We start from the raw sequence: 11,814 nt of genomic DNA on the forward strand, positions 1-11,814 counted from the left end.
ACCTGTAATGTGGTCCATTTTAGATTGGGATATGCCTCATTTTTTATCTCATGCCATGAGAGGATCTTTAAAAATAGATGGACGGCATGGATTAAACACATACATCATGGTGTGGCTAAGCCATAGAGCACCAACCACCAGCCATTGGATGGTGTTAGGGGGAGTAGCTAATTTGTTCCCCTTATTTGTGGTGTGGTCCATTTAATCTTTGGATATGATTCATTTTTTTGGATAATTCACTAAAATGATTTAGAAGAATGGATGAACGGTGTGGGTTGATCCCAAATTTATAGGTAAATCCAAAACTCAAGTGTACCATGCCACGCGAAACAGTGTGGAATAATAATTTCCACAAAGGTGGTACTCGCCGTGCAAGCTACCCAAGTGGTTGTTAAGGATTCTCTTTATTCCACCTGGTGGGCTTATCAAAGATATTGTTCGGGTCTGTGAGAGTACTTATTAAAGCATGATACAGCTTGCCACTAACAATGGAAAAATGCAATTATGTGCCTGTCACCAGTAATAGATCTTCATCCATGAAGGTGACAATTGCCATGCAAGTTGCACAAGTGCTTGGGAAGGATTCCCACCGGGTGGACTCGTCAAGGATAATCTTTGGGGTCTGTGGAGCCCTTATTAATAGGGCTATTAATAGGTTTGGTTTGGGTCGGGTCTTATAGCACCTATTCCTGGGCTAATCAAGTTCGGGTCTTGCTGGGTATTGGTATGGTTCTTGAATACCTGGACCTCGATCTGCTTGGGTTCGAGTACCCATCAGGAATCCATCAGGTCTTTGGATCTAGGTTTTGAGTTGGGTTTTGGAATTGTAATAGCATTTACATGGTTGAACCCACCCGATGGATAGATTACATCACACACACGTGCCACTTTGACATCATTAAAATTATTACATATCCATCATTAAAATCCTCCTAAGGCCCACTGTACTATTAATTTGACGCTCATTCAACACTGTTTCCTGGAATGTGGTCCACTTAAGATTTGGATATATCTCATTTTTGGTCTCATACCGTAAGATGATCTTTAAAAATAGATAGACGACATAGATTAAACGCATACATCATGGTAGGGCTCACAGAGCACTAACCACCAACCATTAGATGGTATCAGGGGGAGTAGCCAATCTGTTCCCCTTATTTTTGATGTGGTCCATTTAATCTTTGGATATGATTCATTTTTTGGATAATTCTCTAAAATTATATCGAAAAATGGATGAACGGTGTGGTTTAATCCCAAATTTTCGGTAAATCCAAAACTCAACCTACACCGTTCATCCATTTTTCGAGATCATTTTATAGAATTATCCAAAAAATGAATCATATCCAAAGATTAAATGGACCACACCACAAATAAGGGGAACGGATTGGCTACTCCCCTGCACCATCCAATGGCAGGTGGTTGGTGCTATGTGGGCCCCACCATGATGTATGTGTGTAATCCATGTCGTCCATCTATTTTTAAAGATCATCTTATGGCATGAGACAAAAAATGAGGCATATCATAATCTGAAATGGACCAGTGGACCCCAGCACAGAAAATAGTGGGACAGTGATGCCCACCATTAAAAACTTCTAAAGGCCACAAAACTTTTATATCAAGTTATATTTGTGTATCCATACCATTCATCCGTTTTGTCGGCTCATGGAGCACATCCAAATTTCAACGTACTGAGTAAACTCCATGAGGTAGACCATGATTTATGTATTTGATCCACTCCGTCCATCCATTTTATCGGATAAGTTTAGGACTTTAACCCAAAAATTAAGCATATCCAACACTAAAATGGACCACACAACAGAAAACAAGTGTGAATTGAACATCTACTGTTGAAAAATTCTTGGGGGCCACAAAAGTTTTAGATCAAGCTTATTTTTATGTTTTCCATTCTTCCATGTCTATACGATCATATGAACAGGTTGGATGACAAATAAACATCATTGGGGGGCCTCGTAAGGTTTCAATGGTGGAATTAAATCATTATTCCCACTGTTTCCTGTGGTATGATCTGCTTGATCTTTTGATATGCTTCAATTTTGGGTTCAACCCCTTAAATTATTTAGAAAAATGGATGAACGGCGTGGATAGACTACATACATTCACGGTGGACACAACATACATTGATCTAAAACTTTCGTGGGCCATGTCAAAAGAAAACAGTTTTCTCCTTTGATTTTCATATCACTTTTCTATGACCCACCGGAGTTTTAGATCATAGTGAAAATTAGTCCCTGGGGGTTTAATGGGATGTTTCATCACATGAACCATTCAAATTAGAGTCCCATGACACGTGTGGAAAGGATCACACGTGCACACGTGCACAGGTGAGCATGCATACGAGTAACACCTAATCCACTCCCATTTTCAAAGCAGAAAAGGAAACATTGCGATCAAACCCTACCATTTTGGGGAGGAGTAGAGAGGGAGGGCGGTCGTTGCAGACAGAGAGAGAGAGATATTATAGAGAGGGAGGGTGGTCATTGCAGATAGAGAGAGAGAGAGAGAGGGATTGCAGAGAGGGAGGGCGGCCGTTGTAGACGGAGAGAGATTGCAGAGACGGAGGGTAGTCGTTGTAGATGGAGAGAGATTGCAGAGAGGGAGTGCGAGAGATTGCAGAGAGGGAGAGTACATTTCTCCATCTTCCCCTCTTTTTAAATCTCCAGCAACATTGAGGTATTTCTCTCTCAATCTCAATTCCGATTTAGGGTTTTTCAGATTTTAGGGTGGATTCCACCAGAATGTTTATTTGTCATACAACCTGTTGATATGCTAGGTGGGGCCCACGGTGATGTTAGTCGCAACGGGCCGTGTAGCCCGCCTTACCCAATAATCCGACCTGGATTTGGGGATTTTAGGGCTTACAAATTTGAATGTGGACCCCAAATTGGTATTTTTTATGATTTTATAAATTAGGGATTTGGGGATTTTAGAATTTTGGGGAGCTGAGTAATTTTGTAATTGGGAATTTCACCTTGTCTTTTATTTATTTATTTCTATTTTCTTTATTGACATTTACAAACATCTAAATTTGGAATTCATGCATAGTAGCAGTTATAGTCATGAATCTGATTTAGCTACTTCCTGAACTTGGTATTTAGCTCTATATATATATATCTACTCATTTTTTGAATTTTTAATTAAAAACCAACGATATCTTTCTTTGTTTCTTCAAAATTCATATCTGGTTTATTGTTGTTTTGCCAATTGAGTTAGTTGTCGAGTCAACTCACTTCAGTTAAATTCTGCATGCTGATTCAAGCCCGTATACAAAGAGTGCGCCATTGGGACTTGGCAATAATCGTTGTATCATGAAGGCCAACTGTCCAAGTTTCCTATTGCACTTAGGACGCAGTTCAAAGAGGGCAGATTTGGTTTCAAGCCAAGTGACTCAATCATTCTTTGACTCAAATAATTAAGTTATCTTTACTTACTTTATTATATTATTTAATGTTCTATTTTTTCAAATATTATATACTATTTTCATCACATTATTTCCAACAATCTTGCAACCAAATATTCCTGTCTTGGATGAAGCTCTTAGTTGTAGTGTATACTTGGATCACTGAAGGTTCTTTTCAGTTAAGTTGCTTTCAGCGGTTGTTCATGGCTCCCAAATTCCCTAATTTGGCTTGTTCAAGAAATGTACAAATATGTAGGGTGTTGAGATTCTAAAAATCCCTAATTCCCAAATTTGGCTTATTCGAGAAATGTACAGATATGTAGGGTGTTGGTTTGTGGTGGTTATGCTGGTTCATTTCAGTACATAAGAGGAATATAGATACACCAATAATTCCCCTCAATATCTTCATATGGATGTTTCTTGCTTTACTTACCTTTTATGTTATTTTTAAATGTATTAGCTCGAAATTGATGGAGCAGACCCGGATGTGCATCGGAGCTATCCAGATGTTGAGCGGGGGTCCTTGGAAGGTGGGAACTGCTGTTATGACCATGATGAAGCTGTCCATTTCCTATAGACAGCATTGGAGTCGCCTGGCCATTTGGATAGGCCGTGTTTATGTATTTGCTTGAAATTGGAGCAGACTCGGATGTGCATCGGAGCTATCCGGATGTTGAGCGGGGGTCTTTGGAAGATGAGAACCGCTGTTATGACCATAATGAAGATGTTCATTTCCTATGGACAGCATTGGAGTGGACTGGCCATTTGGACAGGCCGTGTTTATGTATTAGCTCGAAATTATTGGAGCAGACCCTAGTATAACCCTAAACCTAAACCTACACTTAAAACTAATACTTAAAACTAAACCTAAACTTATAACCTAAACCTATAACCTACAACATTAACCTAAACCTATTCTCAAATCCCAAAACCTATAACCTAAACCTAAACCTAAACCTAAACCTAAACCTAAACCTTAACCTATAACCTAAACCTTAACCTATAACGTATAACCTATAACCTAAACTAAATTCCCTAAACCTTAACCTATAACCTAAACTAAATTCCATAAACCTTAACCTATAACCTAACCTAAACCTAAACCTATAACCTACACTTATGACCTAAACCTAAAACCTAAACCTAAACCTAAAACCTAAATGCATTCTCAAATCCCTAAACCTAAACCTACACCTAATCCTAATCTCAACTCCCTAACCTAAACCTAAACCTAAACCTAAACTTGAAAGTCCAAACCTAAACCCAATCCTGAACTCGAACCCGATTTCTTAAACCTAAACCTTAACCTATTCTCAATTCCCTAAAGCTATAACCTATAACCTAAACCTAAACATAACCTAAACCTATAATCTTAACTTAAACCAAAAACCTAAACCTAAACCTAAACCTAAAACCTAAATGTATTCTCAAATCCTTAAACCTAAACCTACACTTAATCCTCATCTCAACTCCTTAACCTAAACCTAAACTTGAAAACCCAAACCTAAACCCGATCCCGAACCCGAGCCCAATTTCCTAAACCTAAACATTAAACTATTCTCAATTCCCTAAAGCTATAACCTATAACCTATAACCTATAACCTATAACCATAACCTAAAACCTAAAACCTAAACCTAAACCTAAAACCTAAATGTATTCTCAAATCCCTAAACCTAAACCTACACCTAATCTTAATCTCAACTCCCTAACCTAAACCTAAACCTAAACTTGAAAACCAAAACCTAAACCCGATTTCCTAAACCTAAACCTCAACCTATTCTCAATTCCTTAAAGCTATAACTTATAACCTAAACCTAAACCTATAACCTAAACCTAAACCTAAACCTTAACCTATAACCTAAACCTTAACCTATAACCTAAACTCAATTCCCTAAACCTTAAGCTATAACCTAACCTAAACCTAAACCTATAACCTACACTTATAACCTAAACCTAAACCTAAAACCTATAACCTATAACCTAAACCTAAAAGCTAAATGTATTCTCCAATCCCTAAACCTAATTCTAATCTCAACTCCCTAACCTAAACTTGAAAACCCAAACCTAAACCCGATGCTGAACTCGAACCTGATTTCCTAAACCTAAACCTTAACTTATTCTCAATTCCCTAAAGCTATAACCGATAACCTATAACCTATAACCTAAACCTAAACTTAACTTAAACCTATAACCTTAACTTAAACCTAAAACCTAAACATAAAACATAAATGTATTCTCAAATCCTTAAACCTAAACCTACACCTAATCCTGATCTCAACTCCTTAACCTAAACCTAAACTTGAAAACCCAAACCTAAACCCGATCCCGAACCCGAACCCGATTTCCTAAATCTAAACCTTAAACTATTCTCAATTCCCTAAAGCTATAACCTATAACCTAAAACCTAAAACCTAAAATCTGAACTTAAACCTAAAACCTAAATGTATTCTCAAATCCCTAAACCTAAACCTACACCTAATCCTAATATCTACTCCCTAACCTAACCTAAACCTAAACTTGAAAACCCAAACTTAAACCCGATTTTCTAAACCTAAACCTTAACCTAATCTCAATTCCCTAAAGCTATAATGTATAACCTAAATCTACACCTTAACCTAAACCTATAACCTAAACCTAAATCTAAACCTAAACCTAGAACTATAACCTAAACCTAAACCTAAACCTATAACCTAAACCTTAACCTATAACGTATAACCTATAACCTAAACCTATAACCTATAACCTAAACTCAATTCCCTAAACCTTAACCTATAACCTAACCTAAACCTAAACCTATAACCTACACTTATAACCTAAACCTAAAATTGAAAACCCAAACCTAAACCCGATCCCGATTTCCTAAACCTAAACCTTAAACTATTCTCAATTCCCTAAAGCTATAACCTATAACCTATAACCTAAAACCTAAACCTAAAACCTTAAACCTAAACTTAAACCTAAAACCTAAATGTATTCTCAAATCCCTAAACCTAAACCTATACCTAATCCTAATCTCAACTCCCTAACCTAACCTAAACCTAAACTTGAAAACCCAAACTTAAACCCGATTTCCTAAACCTAAACCTTAAGCTATTCTCAATTCCCTAAAGCTATAAAGTATAACCTAAACCTAAACCTTAACCTAAACCTATAACCTAAACCTAAATCTAAACCTAAACCTAAACCTAAACCTTAACCTATAACCTAAACCTTAACTTGTAACGTATAACCTATAACCTGAACCTATAACCTATAACCTAAACTCAATTCCTTAAACTTAACCTATAACCTAACCTAAACCTAAACCTATAACCTACACTTATAACCTAAACCTAAACCTATAACGTATAACCAATAACCTAAACCTATAACCTAAACCTAAACCTAAAACCTAAATGTATTCTCAAATCCCTAAACCTAAACCTAAACCTAATTCTAATCTCAACTCCCAAACCTAAACTTAAAAACCCAAACCTAAACTTGAAAACCCAAACCTAAATCCGATCCTGAACCCGAACTCGATTTTCTAAACCTAAACCTTAACCTATTCTCAATTCCCTAAAGCAATAACTTGTAACCTAAACCTTAACCTAAACCTATAACCTAAACCTAAACCTTAACCTAAACCTATAACCTTAACCTAAACCAAAACCTATGACCTAAACCTTAACCTATAACCTATAACCTATAACTTAACCTTAACCTAAACCTAAACCTAAACCTATAACCTATAACCTAAACCTAAACCTAAAAGCTAAATGTATTCTTAAATCCCTAAACCTAAACCTACACATAATCCTAATCTCAACTCCCTAACCTAAACTTAAACCTAAACCCGATCCCGAACCTGAACCCGATTTCCTAAACCTAAACCTTAACCTATTCTCAATTCCATAAAGTTATAACCTATAACCTAACATATAACGTAAACCTAAACCGATAACCTAAACCTAAACCTTAACCTAAACCTAAACCTATAACCTTAACCTAAACCAAAACCTATAACCTAAACCTTAACCTATAATCTATAACCTAAACTTATAACCTATAAACTAACCTTAACCTAAACTGAAAACCTAAACCTAAACCTATAACTTAAACCTATAACCTAAAACCTAAACCTAAACCTATAACCTAAATATATTCACAAATCCCTAAACCTAGACGTAAACCTAAACCTAAACATAATCCTAATCTCAACTCCCTAACCTAAACCTAAAGTTGAAAACCCAAACCTAAAGCTGAAAACCCAAACCTAAACCTGATCCCGAATTCGAACCCGATTTCCTAAACATAAACCTATACCTATTCTCAATTCCCTAAAGCTATAACTTATAACCTAAACCTAAACCTTAACCTAAACCTATAACCTAAATCTAAATCTTAACCTAAACCTAAACCTATAACCTTAACCTAAACCAAAACCTATGACCTAAACCTTAACCTATAACCTAAACCTAAACCTAAAACCTAAATGTATTCTCAAATCTCTAAACTTAAACCTACACCTAATCCTAATCTCAACTCTAACCTAAACCTAAACCTAAACTTGAAAACCCAAACCTAAACCTGATCTCGAACCCGAACCCGATTTCTTAAACCTAAACCTTAACCTATTCTCAATTTCGTAAAGCTATAACCTATAACCTAAACCTAAAACCTAAACCTAAACCTAAACCTACAACCTAAATGTATTCTCAAATCCCTAAACCTAAACCTACACCTAATCCTAATCTGAACTCACTAACCTAAACCTAAACCTAAACTTGAAAACCCAAACCTAAACCTTAACCTATAACGTATAACCTATAACATATAACCTAAACTCAATTCCCTAAACCTTAACCTATAACCTAACCTAAACCTAAACCTATAACCTACACTTATAACCTAAACCTAAACCTATAACCTAAACCTAAAACCTAAATGTATTTTCGAATCCCTAAACCTAAACCTGCACCTAATCCTAATCTCAACTCCCTAACCTAAACTTAAACCTAAACTTGAAAACCCAAACCTAAACCCGATCCTGAACCCGAACCCGAACCTGATTTCCTAAACCTAAACCTTAACCTATTCTCAATTCCCTAAAGCTATAACCTATAACCTATAACGTAAACATAAACCTCAACCTAAACCTATAACCTAAACCTAAACCTAAACCTAAACCTATAACCTTAACCTAAACCAAAACCTATAACCTAAACAAAAACCTATAACCTAAACCTTAACCTATAACCTATAACCTAAACTTATAGCCTATAACCTAACCTTAAGCTAAACCTAAACCTATAACCTAAACCTATAACCTAAAACCTAAACCTAAACCTAAAACCTAAATGTATTCTTAAATGCCTAAACCTAGACCTACACCTAATCCTAATCTCAACTCCTTAACCTAAACTGAAACCTAAACTTGACAACCCAAACTTAAACCCAATCCCGAACCCGATTGATGTAATAATGTAGCCCAATCACATGGCAACAAACAAAAAAATTTTACTTTGTTGGCAAGCATACTCGAACTCAAGCATCACAATGCATCTATTTCCATCTCCATTATCTCTTATAGCATAGATTATTTGAGATTTGGATTTATCTCATTTTTCGAGTCATGTCCTAACACAATATGATAATATTAATAGACAAGGTGGATTTGTCACCAACATTATTCCAAGACCCATATAACTTCTCCTTATAGTAAGTTTTTTACCTACGAAAAAACTCGTCGATAAAAGTTATTTACTTATTTTTTACCGATGAAAACATTCGTCGGTACAAGTTTTTTAAATATTTTTACCTATGAAAAAAATCGCCGGTAAAAGTTTTTACTTATTTTTTATCGTCAATAAAAGTCTTACCTTTGCCGACGAAACTTTTTTCATCGGTAAAACCCTTTACCGTCGGTCTTTTACCAACGAATTTACCGACGAAAAAAATCGTCGGAAAAACTTTTTACCTACAAAAAATGTGGATTTAGTGATGAACATTTTTGTCGGTAAAAGTGGGTTTTCTTGTAGTGACTGTTTATTTGACATCCAATCTGTTGATTAGTTCATATAAACCTAGATGAAGGAAAAAAACTAATATCGGCTTGATCTAAAACTAAGACCTCCCCACTAGCACTGTCAGTACACAATCCGTGTCCTTGACATGCTTCACCTTATGTGAGGGTGCCTTGACAGTTGAAGGATTAGATGGCCAAGGACGGTCTCTATTGCAAATAGTCTTCAACAGTCTCAAATGACTGCCTATAAGACTGCTCCCAACCATCTCTAATGTAGACAGTTTCTAACTGTCTCGGATGACCACTAAATACGATGTCTTTTATTCTAGATGGTCAGTAGCCGTCTTTTATCCATCGTTACCGACGGCTTCTGACCGTCTTAAATGATTTATGGACGTTCACCATAAGACTGTTAATGACCATCTCTAATAACCACCATAAGACTGCTAATGACCTTCTCTCATGCAAACGGTCTTTGACTGTCTCAGATAACCAATTTAAGATGGCTAAGGACCGTCTCAAATGCAGACGGTCTTTGACTGTCTTAGATGACCGCTATAGGACTGCCAATGACCATCTCAAATACAGACAGTCTTTGACTGTCTCAGATAACTGCATATAAGACGGTGAAGGACCGTCTTTAATTCTAGACGGTCGATAGCCGTCTTTTCCCTGAAGTTACCGACGGATTCTGACCGTCTTAAATGATTTTTGGATGTTCAACATTAATAAGACTATTTTGCTTGATATTAAAGACGGTTAAGAGTCGTCTCTAATTTTAGAGACGGTTAAGAGCCGTCTTTAAACCAAGGGATTTTGCAGACGGTTCACAACCGTCTCAAAATTTGTCTTATTTTCCCATTTTTCACGTACTGAATCTTACTCACGTTTAACTCATTAATATGGACGAAATCTGAACATCATTATCCATATTACATTAGTGATGTGCTGGATCTCGGGAGTAGAGCTTTGCTCGACCCTCGAAATTCAGGGCTTACATCTTTCCTTTGTCATTTTGTGACAAGAAGGGGGAGAATTCTTAAGTAGAAAGCAGAATGAATGAAGATGCGCATTATATAAATGTCGATATATGGTTGGAATGGAAAATGTTGATATATGGTTGTTGGAGTTTTGCATGAAAAATGTATGTCATAATACATGGAAAAGCTCACTTTGAGGGGGAGTAGTAAAAGTCTTTGCGCATTCATTAAAGTTGCACCTTCTACAACATGAAATTCAAGATGCCATTCTAGTTGTTGTAATATTAAGTGTTTTGTCACCAATTTGACAAAGGGGGAGATTATAAGTGTTATATTGTATAAAGCACATATTTATTTGTCAAATTTCTTTTAGACAAAATAGCTTATGAAGTGGTTCGTCTAATGTGGATCAAGATGGAAAGTTCAAGTCTTTACTTCAAGTCAAGAAAGTTCAAAATCTACTAAGTTCAAGACTCTACTGAAGTTTAAGTCAAGAAGTAGATTAAGATGAAAAGTTTAAGTCTTTACTTCAAGTCAAGAAAGTTCAAAATCTACCAAGTTCATGACTCTACTGAAGTTCAAGTCAAGAAGTAGATCAAGTTAGAAAGTTCAAGTTTTACTAAGTTCAAGATGAGTGAGTTCAAGTTCTACTACACTTCGACTAAAAGATCAAGCTCTATCTTCAACTATAAGCTATATTGGAGAATCAAGTAGAAGAACAAGTTCCATAAAGTTCAAACATCTCATCTACTTCAATGTTCAGTCTTTTCAGGTATAACAGACCCTAGAAAGACCTTAGGCTTCGATTCTTTCAAGATATAAACTTAAATGGGTTTTTATACTTATATTAGGCTAAATTTCAACTAGTCTAGGCTAAGGTTCGACTAATCTAAGTTGTGGCTCGACCAGTCTAAGGATTCTTCGACCAGTCCTAATTTAAACTCAGAAAAACAGATTTTTCCATTACTTCTTCGACTAATCGAGCAGACTACTCGACCAGTCGTAGAGAGGCATTCGACCAATCGAGGGTTGCTCGACTCAAAATCCAGCAACTGAATTTTGGCACCCTCAACTAGTCGAACAGGGCCCTTGACCAGTCGAGCAAGGCCTTTGACCAGTTGAAGTTCTGTTTTATCCAATCGCGCTCAAAAATTGAAATTTTGTTAGTTCTTAGACGAGTCAAAGCAACAACTTTTTTGCCTATAAATAGAGGCCTTCTCTCAATCCGAAATTACCAATTCAAGTTGATAAAAGCCTTCCTCGAGAGAGAGAAGTCCCGATTATTGTTAAGCTATTGCGTGGTATTTTTAATATCTTTTTAATATCTTTTTTGTTTTAATTCTTTGATCTCCTATTTTATAAATCTTATTCTATAAAGAGAGTAGATACTCTTCTTTGAAATCTTAAA

The sequence above is a fragment of the Magnolia sinica genome, chromosome 3 (assembly GCF_029962835.1).
Source record: "Magnolia sinica isolate HGM2019 chromosome 3, MsV1, whole genome shotgun sequence".
Lineage (NCBI taxonomy): Eukaryota > Viridiplantae > Streptophyta > Magnoliopsida > Magnoliales > Magnoliaceae > Magnolia > Magnolia sinica.